The following is a 13,785-nucleotide window of genomic DNA, read 5'->3' as shown; positions in this document are numbered from 1 at the left end:
CTAGAAGCCTCAATGGATCAATGACACTAGTAAATACTTAGAGATCATCTCAAGAACCATTACATTCTTTCTTCTTGGGCCCAAATATACAGCATCCCACTGATCTGATACATATCAGATCTGGCACCATACTCCTCTCTTTGTATAGAAAATATCATTTTAAATACACGAAAGCCTCATAACACGCAATCCCCAATAAGGGATGGTATTGAGAGGAGGAAGATATACACATATCTATAAGAATGGCCCTTGTAAACCAAATATCATCCGACCCTTTGAATATTTGGTCAACAAATACTGGTTTCACACACTCATTACAATACACCCAGCAATGATTTTAAGAGTCACAGCTATTCACCTTTGACATATATTTCTGTCTTAATATATATTTGTCACATCACTCACTGATCACTGTGAGAAGACAATTCCATGTCACCATTGGTTTCACTACACCCATCACTGTTATCCCTGATATAAATACTATACAAACACAAGGATATCATGTAACCACATGATTATGCAACACTACAGGCACCTTACTTTAGTAGATCTGTATTTCTAACATCATAAAGACCACTCTAAATAGCACAGTATTCCAGCACATGTATGCTAGGAATTATTATAGCCACTTACACTAATGAAACACACACACACCCAGTGTCAGGGATCAGGCACAGCACAGCTCTGTCACGTTTGATCTGTCACCTTTGTTTTCAGTTGCACTATGCACATTATTTTCCCTCACTTCCATTTAAACCCACGGCACTGGCGACCACGCACTTACAGGTGAAACTGTTACATTAATCTTTTAGAGGGAGGCACAGTAAACAATGTATCTTTTCAAATATGACATACCTATATGAAAACGATGATCCAACGGCAGAAACACACGATCCACCAATGAGGAAGTGATCCGAGACGCACACCCCGGCATCTCATGAATATTCATGAGATACGCAGTATATATATGATCCCCCGACGCCCATCCGGTTGGCCTTTGAAAAAGCTCTGTGCGAAACGCACGTCAGGCGTTCCATGTGAGCAGAGGCGAATGTGACTCTGTATTGATAAATGTATTTATTTTGAATGCTTAGATAGGGAATTTTTGGTACTGCACCCCCCGGTCCAAGACGCTTCTACCGGCTCAGAGCCGACGCTGCCAGGGACTCACATTAGTGAGTTCACATATACTGTGAGATATTCTAATCCACATAGTGAAGCAGATTTATGCCAGACTGGCCTGTCAAAACACGGAGGAGAATCATTTATCTCCGTCAGTGTATACAGTACCATAGACGACTCACTGTTGTTCAAATACATCTGTTGTTGAAAGCCCAGATAGGAAAGGGTGACATTGCACCCCTCCGGGTCTAAACGCGTTTACTGGCTTTTAGCAAACGCTGTTAGTGGCTCACACCAATGATGCCCGCACACACTGTAGAATAAATCCCTCCATACAGCAGGCCAATTCATTGTCAAACTAGGTGGCGACAGTACGGAGGAGAATTGTATATCTTTATATGTACACACAGTGCCATAGGCGGCTCATTGTTTGTCAAGTATATGTATATGTTGAATGCTTAGATAAATAAAGGGTGACATTGTACATCCCGGTCAAGATCATGTCCAATCAGCGGCCCACATCAATGAAGCCCGTACACACTGTAAAACAAATCCTTCCACACAACAGGGCAAATTGTTGCCAGACCAGGTGTGGATAGCACGGAGGAGAGTAGTACATCTCCGTCCACACGCACAGTGCCACAGACAGCTCAATGTTGTCAAGTATATGTGTATGTTGAATATCTAGACTAATAAAGTGTTATATTGTATATCAAGGTCAATAGTGCGTCTAATCAGCGGCACACACCAATGAAGCCCGCATACACTGTAAAATAAATCATTTCATACAGCAGGGCAGATTATTGCCAGACCAGGTGTGGATAGCACGGAGGAGAATTGTATATCCCCGTCCGCATACATAGTGCCGTAGGCGGCTCATTGTTGTCAAGTATACGTGTATGTTGAATACCTAGATAAATAAAGTGTGGTAGTGCACATCCCGGCTAAAAATGTGTCCATTGACTTGAAGCCGATGCTGATATCTACATAGCAGGGCAGAGCCCTGCCAGACCAGTTTGCTGACAGCACGGAGGAGAATTGGTTATCTTCATTCTCACACATAATGCTGCAGACGGCTTATTGTTGCCAAATACATCTGTCATTGAATGCTTAGATAAGTAAGTGTGAAACTGCATCCCCCATTTAAGAACGCGTTGCCAGTGTCTCACATCAATGATCTTACATACACGGCTACACAAGCCATATACTTAGCAGGGCAGATTGCTGCCTGACCGGGTTACGGATAACACAGAGGAGAATTGCTTATCTCCGTCCATATATACAGTGCCACAGATGGCTCATTGGTGCCAAATACATCGGTCACAGGGTGTTTAGATAAACAAATGGGAGACGGTACCCCCCGGTCAAGAACGCGTCTACTGGCTTAAAGCCGACACTGCCAGCCACTCCCATCAGTGAACTGGCACACACGGTCAAATTAGCCATCTTCATAGAAGGGCAGACTGCTGCCAGACCGGGTCTTAGATACTAAAGCACGTATATTGACTTAATTCGACACTATTAATGACTCACGTTAGTGAGCTCAAACACACTGTGAGATAATCCAACTACGAAGTAGCACATATACTAACGATGAAAGGTACTGTCATTCTCGTATAACAGTGAAACTGTCTCTGGGCACACCACGACAGTGAGATCATCTCTGGGCATACCCCCCAACAGAAAAGGCTTACACAGGCTACGGCCGGCACTGTCATCCTTTTACAGCAGTGAGATTGTCTTTGAGGTGGAATATATCCGGATTTTTACTGCACAGAAGAGGACCATACTTACCTCCATCCGTGCATATAGCAACAGTGTGGGATCAGAGCGGCCGGGACGCCGCCCGTATCTGTTCCTTAACACTCAAGCCACTAAGCAAATCGAAGCATTGGACCCTATCTTTTCCACTACACTCATCAACCAAATACAGTGACCACATTCTTTCCTCTGCCACATCAGGATTACTACATCCTTTTTAGACTGTCATAGTTGTTATATGTTGTATGTGTGTTTTTAAAATCTTCGCATCTTAAACACCACTAATTAAAGGATAAGTTTTACTCTTTAGATTTAAGTTTCTTTAAAGTGCATCACATAGAGACTTGCTTTCTTTGTAACCCCAAGTTCTGATTCCAAAGTTCTGCTGCCGCTGCACCACAGGCACTGCTTGTGGTCTTAGTGTTTGATGTGCGCGGCTACAGCTGGACCACTGATCGCTGCACATCTCTCCCACCAATGGACCTTGCTTTACTTGTCGGCCGTGACCCATCTGTCCTCTATTCTACCTTGTGTGCTGCTGCGTGTGCTTCTTATGTAGGGTACAAACCAGAATGATCATGATCGTGAGATGATTGTACAATGGTCACACAATCTTGTGTAGCACACAATTTGCATATGATACAATCAGTCTGTACCCAGTTGAAGGGAACTTTTACAAATCCTGACTGCAGGAGGTAGGATCTCTAAAACTACCAAATGACCAGAGGGGATGAGCATCGGATATAAAACATGCCAAAACATATGCAATTTACATACAATTGGTCGAAATTGCATCAAAATTGATGGGATTGAGGCCAATTTGTTCTGATTTGCACCCAGCATTAGTTCTTCTTCGTCAGGTGACACTGCTTTCTTTGTTTAATGTTCTAGGTGGTTTTAATCACATTACTGGCTGAGTCCAGTGTGTGATGCAGATTTGTGATCTTTTTATGTAAGCCCCAACATGTTTCTGCCTGTCTTGGGGCCTTCCTCTGGGAGAGGCAGGAGTTGCTATTCGACCTTGGCACATCACTCCACTGAAAATACATTGGAGTAGCATAAATCTTCTTTACGTGTTTTATTAGTGAGAAACTCCCAGGGTGGATCCAGAACAAAATGACAGGTGCAGGCACCATGGAAGGGAAGAGTAGGTTTGGCCTCACAATGGAGTGGTCTCACAGAGAATTGTATATCTGTATGATGATCTTTTTAAGGATACCTGTGTGATTTGCAGTACAGATATTTTTTTGTAGTTAACGGCTAATTACCATCTACGGGCATTATGTGACTCTGTACTATATCCCTTCAATTTATTCAAAATATTGGTTACCAACAATTATACAGATTAGTCACACACTCTGGATGTGTCACCAGCTATCCTATTTAAGGATCTAAGAATTAAATCTGCATATTTATGCTACATGTTTTCTTAAAAACAACACCACCAAGTGCCACTGATTTGGATACTGTTACATGATAAATGTCAGTGGTTATTGTATATTTTTTATTTTTTTGTTCACACAAAAAAAGATCTAAAAACACATTTAATTAATGTTTAACTCTTCATGGCTAATTATGCTTCATATGATTCTATAGAGTTATCATTATTTTAGATTAAATGGAATTAACAGTTAAGTTTTAACTCATTCATTACACATTATCTCTGATAATTCAAAAGTGTGCCTCCAAAAAGGAATCCTTTCTGCGAACGGTGGCCCACTGTCTGTGGACCACAGTTTCTCTTCTTTTTAAGTATCCCATTAAATGTCACCCATGATGTTAATGTGAGTTTAGAACATACCTTTCCATGTCTCCAGATTATGGCCGGTGTTGCAATATTTATATCTTCCAAATTCCCTACAGATTTTATTAATAACTGTTCATTATTTCCTTTCCGAAAAGTTACCCAATTTTTAATAGTAAAAGAAAATGGCAATTCTCCTTTTTCATTAAAACGTATTGTGTCACCATTATGACCCTTATAGATGGCATTTGTTAAGTATCTGTGAAGCTTTTAAAGAAAAACAGGACATATAACATGTTAGAGATGAGAACAAGGTATATAGCACATTAGAAAGGCGAGATGCTGTAATACAGTAGATAGAACACGTTAGAGATGAGAACAAGTAAAATAGAACATTATATAGGTGAAATGCTGTAATACAGTATTAGAGATGAGAACAGGTAATATAGCAGATTATACAGGTGAGATGCTGTAATACAGTATTAGAGATGAGAACAGGTAATATAGCAGATTATAAAGGTGAGATGCTGTAATACAGTATTAGAGATGCGAACAGGTAATATAGCAGATTATACAGGTGAGATGCTGTAATACAGTATTAGAGATGAGGACAGGTAATATAGCAGATTATACAGCTGAGATGCTGTAATGCAGTATTAGAGATGAGAACAGGTAATATAGCAGATTATATAGGTGATATGCTATAATACAGTATTAGAGATGAGAACAGGTAATATAGCAGATTATACAGGTGAGATGCTGTAATACAGTATTAGAGATGAGAACAGGTAATATAGCAGATTATGCAGGTGAGATGCTATAATACAGTATTAGAGATGAGGACAGGTAATATAAGAGATTATACAGATGAGATGCTGTAATACAGTATTAGAGATGAGAACAAGTAATGTAGCATATTATAAAGGTGAGATGCTGTAATACAGTATTAGAGATGAGAACAGGTAATATAGCAGATAATACAGGTGAGATGCTGTAATACAGTATTAGAGATGAGAACAAGTAAAATAGCAGATTAAACAGGTGAGTTGCTGTAAAACAGTATTAAAGATGAGAACAGGTAATATAGCAGATTATACAGGTGAGATGCTGTAATATAGTATTAGAGATGAGAACGGGTAATAAAGCAGATTATAGAGGTGAGATGCTGCAATACAGTATTAGAGATGAGAACAAGTAATGTAGCAGATTATATAGGTGATATGCAGTAATACAGTATTAGAGATGAGGACAAGTAATATAGCAGATTATAAAGGTGAGATGCTGTAATACAGTATTAAAGATGAGAACAGGTAATATAGCAGATTATACAGGTGAGATGCTGTAATACAGTAATAGAGATGAGAACAGGTAAAATAGCAGATTATACAGCTGAGATGCTGTAATGCAGTAGTAGAGATGAGAACAAGTAATACAGCAGATTATAAAGGTGTGATATAATTTAATACAGTATTAGAAATGAGGACAAGTAATATAGCAGATTATAGAGGTGATCTGCTGTAATACAGTATTAGAGATGAGAACAAGTAATATATCAGATTATAAAGGTGGGATGCTGTAATATAGAATTAGAGATGAGAACAAGTAATATAGCAGATTATACAGGTGAGATGCAGTAAAACAGTATTAGAAATGAGTACAAGTAATATAGACGATTGCACAGGGGATATGCTGTAATACAGTATTAGAGATGAGAACAGGTAATATAGCAGATTATACAGGTGAGATACTGTAATACAGTATTAGAGGTGAGAACAAGTAAAATAGAAGATTATACAGGTGAGATGCTGTAATACAGTGTTAGAGATGAGGACAGGTAATATAGCAGATTATACAGGTGAGATGCTGTAATACAGTACTAGAGATGAGAACAGGAAATATAGCAAATTATACAGGTGAGATGCTGTAATACAGTATTAGAGATGAGAACAGGTAATATAGCAGATTATACAGGTGGGATGCTGTAATACAGTATTAGAGATGAGAAAAGGTAATATAGCAGATTATACAGGTGGGATGCTGTATTACAGTATTAGAGATGAGAACAAGTAATGTAGCAGATTATATAGGTGAGATGTTGTAATACAGTATTAGAGATGAGCACAAGTAAAATAGCAGATTATACAGGTGAGATGCTGTGATACAGTATTAAAGATGAGAACAGGTAATATAGCAGATTATACAGGTGAGATGCTGTAATACAGTGTTAGAGATGAGAACAAGTAATATATCAAATTATAAAGGTGGGATGCTTTAATACAGTATTAGAGATGAGCACAAGTAAAATAGCAGATTATACAGATGAGATGCTGTAATACTGTATTAACCCCTTCCCGACATTTGACGTACATTTACGTCATGGCCGGGATGTACTTCCCGACACACAGGGCCGGTGCAAGGCACCGGAGCGCCCCAGGCGAGTCGGGCTGGGGGCGCCCCGGTGCCGGGGGGGGGGGGGGGTGAGGTGTGTGTGTGAGGTGTGGGGTGGTACCTGTCCTACCGGCGCTGTCTATTTCAATCTGGCGGCGGAGGCAGCGGGGGTCCCTGCAGTCTATTAAAAATCACGAGCGCTATCCGCCGGGCTATGCGGAAGCGCTTCTAGTGTGAAAACTCTGGCAGCACGCTGATTGGCTGCCAGAGTTTTCACACTAGAAGCGCTTCCGCATAGCCCGGCGGATAGCGCTCGTGATTTTTAATAGACTGCAGCGACCCCCGCTGCCTCCGCCGCCAGATTAAAATAGACAGCGCCGGTAGGACAGGTACCCGGGCGGCATTTTCCGCCCTCCAGTGGCCGGCGCCCTAGGCAAATGCCTAGGATTGCCTAGTGGTGGCGCCGGCCCTGCCGACACATGGCGTAAATGTACGTCATGGCTTTAAACTGTCACCGCGTCTATAGACGCGGTGACAGTTTAAACATGTCTGCTGTCCCTGACAGCAGACATGTCCCTGCATGCCCAGGGGGGGCTGCGATGCCGCCCCCCGTCGGCGATCGCTGTGATTGGCTGTTCAGTGTGAACAGCCAATTACAGCGTTTTCTGTGTCACCGGCGAATAACGTTCGCCGGTGACACAGGGATCGGTGGTGATTGGTGCTGTAAAGTACAGCACCAATCACCACGGGGTGTAAGGGTGACACTGGTGTCACCCAACTCACCCAACCCGCCCCCAAAGGCCGTGATTGGTTCGTCGGACCGACGAACCAATCACAGCCATGGAGGGTGATTTAAACTAACGGTGACTGCACTGCAGGACGCCATTCCGGTCTGGAATTGCGTGCAGTGCGGTCACCGTGCCTATCTGCCGCGATATACTGACCTGATCCTTGCAAACACTTACCTGATCACTGCTTGTAGCGTTCCTGGATCTTGTTACTTCTTGTGACTTCCTGTGTTGTGCTGTGCTGTGTTGTGCTGCTGTGCTGCTGCAGTGTGTTCGAGTTATAGATAGAGAGAGATAGAGAGAGAGAGATAGAGAGAGATAGAGAGGGCTAGTGACAGAGAGTGCTATATTTTGTGCTGCTGCAGTGTGATAGAGTTATAGATAGAGAGATAGAGAGAGATAGAGAGAGATAGAGAGATAGTGACAGATTGTGCTATATATTTTTTATATATATACAGCTGTACTGCGTGTGCAACTGACTGCTGCCCCCCCCCCCCCCCCCTTTGTGCTGATCAGTATAAATTAACTGATCAGCAACTTTTGGGGGGCGCAGGTTTTTTTTTTATATATATACCTGTCAGTGCTGCTGCTGCAGTGTCATAGAGTGATAGATAGTGAGAGATAGAGAGATAGAGAGAGATAGTGATAGAAAGTGCTATATTTTGTGTCTGCTGCCCCCCTTTTGTGCACCCCCAGCAACTTTTTGGGGGTGCAGGGGTTATTTTTTATATATATAACTGTCAGTGCTGCTGCTGCAGTGTCATAGAGTGATAGATAGAGAGAGATAGAGAGAGATAGTGATAGAGAGTGCTATATTTTGTGTCGGCTGCCCCCCTTTTGTGCACCCCCAGCAACTTTTTGGGGGTGCAGGGGTTATTTTTTATATATATAACTGTCAGTGCTGCTGCTGCAGTGTCATAGAGTGAGAGATAGAGAGAGATAGAGAGAGATAGTGACAGAGAGTGATAGAGAGTGCTATATTTTGTGTCTGCTGCCCCCCCTTTTGTGCTGATCACTATATCTGAGGTGATCAGCAACTTTTTGGGGGTGCAGAGGTTTTTTTTTTATATATACCTGCCAGTTGCACTGTCAGTTGCACCAAAGGTTGTGCACCTGCTGCCCCTCACTGGTAATCAGTGTCGCATCACTGATCACCTTTTTTTTTTTTTTTTTGAGGGTGCTGTGGGGTCTTTTTTTATTTTTTTTGGATCAAATTTTTTTGATTAAATTCCTGTTGCCTTTGAGCGCTGTTCAGTGACGGACGTTACTGACCAACATCTGTGCTCAATTTTTGGCGCAGGACCTTTTTTTTTTTTTCTGCACTACATACACACTACACACTACATACTACATTGAAATAAAGTTTGTACCCCCCCCCTACACTATACACGTGTTGAAACATTTCACTACCAGAAACACAAAAATAAAAATGGCATCCCAAATGTCATCCCAAATGTCATCCAAAATGTCATCCCAGTCATCCAGAAGAATGTATAGAGCGGAGGAGGCATATGCCATGCTTGCCTCTGACTCTGACACAGCCAGTGAGGCAAGCGGGGAATTTGAAGGATTCATCTTAAGCTCCTCTTCCTCCTCTAGTGATGAGGGACCCCCTCAAAGACGCCCCCGTAGAGCAGCTGAGACCCCCCCCCAATAATTGATCTCGTATGGACCCCACCACCAGACAATTTTGAGCCCCAGGTTCCTGAGTTTTTGGCCATCCCAGGAATCCAATTTGATTCCACAGGTCTCAGAGAAATTGACTTTTTCAAATTATTTTTCTCTGATGATTTTATAAATTTAATGGTGGACCAAACTAATTTATATGCCCAGCAGTTTATTGCTCAAAACCCTACGTCATCATTTGCTAGGTGGACCCCTGTAGATGCAGTAGAGGTGATGACGTTTTGGGGTCTGGTGTTTCATATGGGCATAGTAAAAAAGCCAGAAATTAGGCAATATTGGAGTACAGATGTTCTGTACAGCACCCCACTTTACCGTATGGCCATGACCCGGACTCGTTTTGAGTTAATCCTTAAATTTTTGCATTACAACGATAATGCACAGTGCCCACCCAGAGATGATCCCACCTTTGACCGGCTATTCAAAGTCAGGCCGGTCATTGATCACTTCAGTGCCAAATTTGAAGAGATGTACATCCCAGATAAATTCATTTGCATAGACGAGTCCCTTATACATTTTAAAGGAAGGGTTAAATTCCGCCAGTACCTTCCCAGTAAGAGGGCAAGGTATGGCATAAAAATGTATAAGCTGTGTGAAAGCACCTCAGGGTACACCCACAGGTTTAGGGTATATGAAGGGAAGGATTCAAGAATTGAACCGCCAGAATGCCCCCCCTCCCTCGTAGGTGTTAGTGGAAAAATTGTCTGGGATTTAGTGCACCCCTTCCTGGATAAAGGTTATCACCTCTATGTGGATAACTTTTACACCAGCATCCCCCTGTTTAAGGCCCTTGGTTCAAGAGGTACAGCAGCTTGCGGTACTGTGCGCAAGAACCAAAGAGGCCTCCCAAAAACGCACGTTGCCCAAGTAATGAGAAGGGGTGAAAGCAGTGGAATATGCACCGAAAATATGTTGTTGGTCAAATATAAGGACAAGAGGGATGTCCTTATACTGACAACAATTCACGGAGACAGTACCACCTCCGTCCCTGTACGAGGTACCAGTACCCACACCTCAAAACCTAATTGTATCCTGGATTACAATAGGTACATGGGCGGAGTGGATCTTTCAGATCAGGTACTGAAGCCGTACAGTGCCCTGCAGAAAACAAAACTCTGGTACAAGAAGCTGGCCGTGTATATCATCCAGATGGCACTGTATAACGCTTACGTGCTATTCCGTTCTACCAGCCAGAGGGGGACATTTATGCACTTTCAAGAGGAAGTCATAAAGGGCCTAATATTTGGGAACCAGCAGGCAGAGGGCCCCAGTACTTCTAGTACTGGCCCCCGTATTGTACCAGGGCAGCATTTTCCTGATGAAATCCCCTCCACTGGAAAAAAGGGCAGGACACAAAAAAAGGTGCAAAGTTTGCTATAAAAAGGGAATAAGAAAGCAAACTATTTTCCAGTGTGACACTTGCCCCGACAAACCCGGCCTATGTATAAAGGAGTGTTTTAAAATATACCACACATCTATGGATTATTAGGTTCATAATTTAACCGTGCTTCGGGGGTCTTGCTAATGCCACATAGCACCCACCATTCATTCCACCAGAATCTGAGCCGCAAAATCCAAAAATCACTCCTTCCCTTCTGAGTCCTGCCATGCACCCAACTGGTATTTTTTGGTCACATGTGAGGCATTGCCGTACTCGGGAGAAATTGGGGCACAGATTTTGGGGTGCTTTTTCTCCTTCATACCTTCTGAAAAAGAAAAATTTTGAGCCAGAACTGCATTTTTATGTAAAAAAAATGAAATTTTTCATTTTCACTGACCAGTTGTATCAAAATTGGTGAAACCCCTGGGGGTTTGAAATGTACACTATACCCCTAGATGAATTCCCTGAGGGGTGTAGTTTGCAAAATGGGGTCACTTGTGGGGGGTTCCACTGTATTGGTGCTTTGGGGGTCTTGCTAATGCGACATAGCACCCACCAACATTCCACCAGAATCTGTGCTGCAAAATCCAAATATCACTCCTTCCCTTCTGAGTCCTGCCATTTTTTGGTCACACATGAGGCATTGCCATACTCGGGAGAAATTGGGGCACAGATTTTGGGGTGCTTTGTCTCCTTCATTCCTTGTGAAAATGAAAAATTTTGAGCCAGAACTGCATTTTTGTGTAAAAAATTTTATTTTTCATTTTCACTGCCCAGTTGTACCACAATTGGTGAAACCCCTGGGGGTTTGAAATGTACACTATACCCCTAGTTGAATTCCCTGAGGGGTGTAGTTTGCAAAATGGGGTCACTTGTGGGGGGTTCCACTGTATTGGTGCTTTGGGGGTCTTGCTAATGCGACATAGCACCCACCAACATTCCACCAGAATCTGTGCTGCAAAATCCAAATATCACTCCTTCCCTTCTGAGTCCTGACATTTTTTGGTCACACATGAGGCATTGCCATACTCGGGAGAAATTGGGGCACAGATTTTGGTGTGCTTTGTCTACTTCATTCCTTGTGAAAATGAAAAATTTTGAGCCAGAACTGCATTTTTGTGTAAAAAATTTAATTTTTCATTTTCACTGCCCAGTTGTACCACAATTGGTGAAACCCCTGGGGGTTTGAAATGTACACTATACCCCTAGTTGAATTCCCTGAGGGGTGTAGTTTGCAAAATGGGGTCACTTGTGGGGGGTTCCACTGTATTGGTGCTTTGGGGGTCTTGCTAATGCGACATAGCACCCACCAACATTCCACCAGAATCTGTGCTGCAAAATCCAAATATCACTCCTTCCCTTCTGAGTCCTGCCATTTTTTGGGCACACATGAAGCATTGCCGTACTCGGGAGAAATTGGGGCACAGATTTTGGGGTGCTTTGTCTCCTTCATACCTTATGAAAATGAAAAATTTTGAGCCAGAACTGCATTTTTGTGTAAAAAAATGTAATTTTTCATTTTCACTGCCCAGTTGTACCACAATTGGTGAAACCCCTGGGTGTTTGAAATGTACACTATACCCCTAGTTGAATTCCCTGAGGGGTGTAGTTTGCAAAATGGGGTCACTTGTGGGGGGGTTCCACTGTATTGGTGCTTTGGGGGTCTTGCTAATGCGACATAGCACCCACCAAAATTCCACCAGAATCTGTGCTGCAAAATCCAAATATCACTCCTTCCCTTCTGAGTCCTGCCATGCACCCAACTGGTATTTTTTGGTCACATGTGAGGCATTGCCATACTCGGGAGAAATTGGGGCACAGATTTTGGGGTGCTTTGTCTCCTTCATACCTTATGAAAATGAAAAATTTTGAGCCAGAACTGCATTTTTGTGTAAAAAAATGTAATTTTTCATTTTCACTGCCCAGTTGTACCACAATTGGTGAAACCCCTGGGGGTTTGAAATGTACACTATACCCCTAGTTGAATTCCCTGAGGGGTGTAGTTTGCAAAATGGGGTCACTTGTGGGGGGGTTCCACTGTATTGGTGCTTCGGGGGTCTTGCTAATGCGACATAGCACCCACCAAAATTCCACCAGAATCTGAGCTGCAAAATCCCAAAATCACTCCTTCCCTTCTGAGTCCTGCCATGCACCCAACTGGTATTTTTTGGTCACATGTGAGGCATTGCCGTACTCTGGAGAAATTGGGGCACAGATTTTGGGGTGCTTTGTCTCCTTCATTCCTTGTGAAAATGAAAAATTTTGAGCCAGAACTGCATTTTTGTGTAAAAAATGTAATTTTTCATTTGCACAGCCCAGTTGTATCAAAATTGGTGAAACCCCTGGGGGTTTGAAATGTACACTATACCCCTAGATGAATTCCCTGAGGGGTGTAGTTTGCAAAATGGGGTCACTTGTGGGGGGGTTCCACTGTATTGGTGCTTCGGGGGTCTTGCTAATGCAACATAGCACCCACCAACATTCCACCAGAATCTGAGCTGCAAAATCCAAAAATCTCTCCTTCCCTTCTGAGTCCTGCCATGCACCCAACTGGTATTTTTTGGTCACATGTGAGGCATTGCCATACTCGGGAGAAATTGGGGCACAGATTTTGGGGTTCTTTGTCTCCTTCATTCCTTGTGAAAGTGAAAAATTTGGAGCCAGAACTGCATTTTTGTGTAAAAAAAAATTTTTTTCATTTTCACTGCCCAGTTGTACCACAATTGGTGAAACCCCTGGGGGTTTGAAATGTACACTATAACCCTAGATGAATTCCCTGAGGGGTGTAGTTTGCAAAATGGGGTCACTTGTGGGGGGGTTCCTAACTTTTAGCATCTTATGGTGCCTAGAAACCTACATGGTGCCTAAAAAATAATCTCATAAAAAGGAGGCTCCAAAATCAAGTAGGTGCTCCTTCT

This window comes from Crinia signifera, chromosome 1 (genome assembly GCF_055691185.1).
Source record: "Crinia signifera chromosome 1, ASM5569118v1, whole genome shotgun sequence".
In the NCBI taxonomy this organism is placed as follows: domain Eukaryota; kingdom Metazoa; phylum Chordata; class Amphibia; order Anura; family Myobatrachidae; genus Crinia; species Crinia signifera.
This window is presented reverse-complemented; position numbering follows the sequence as displayed.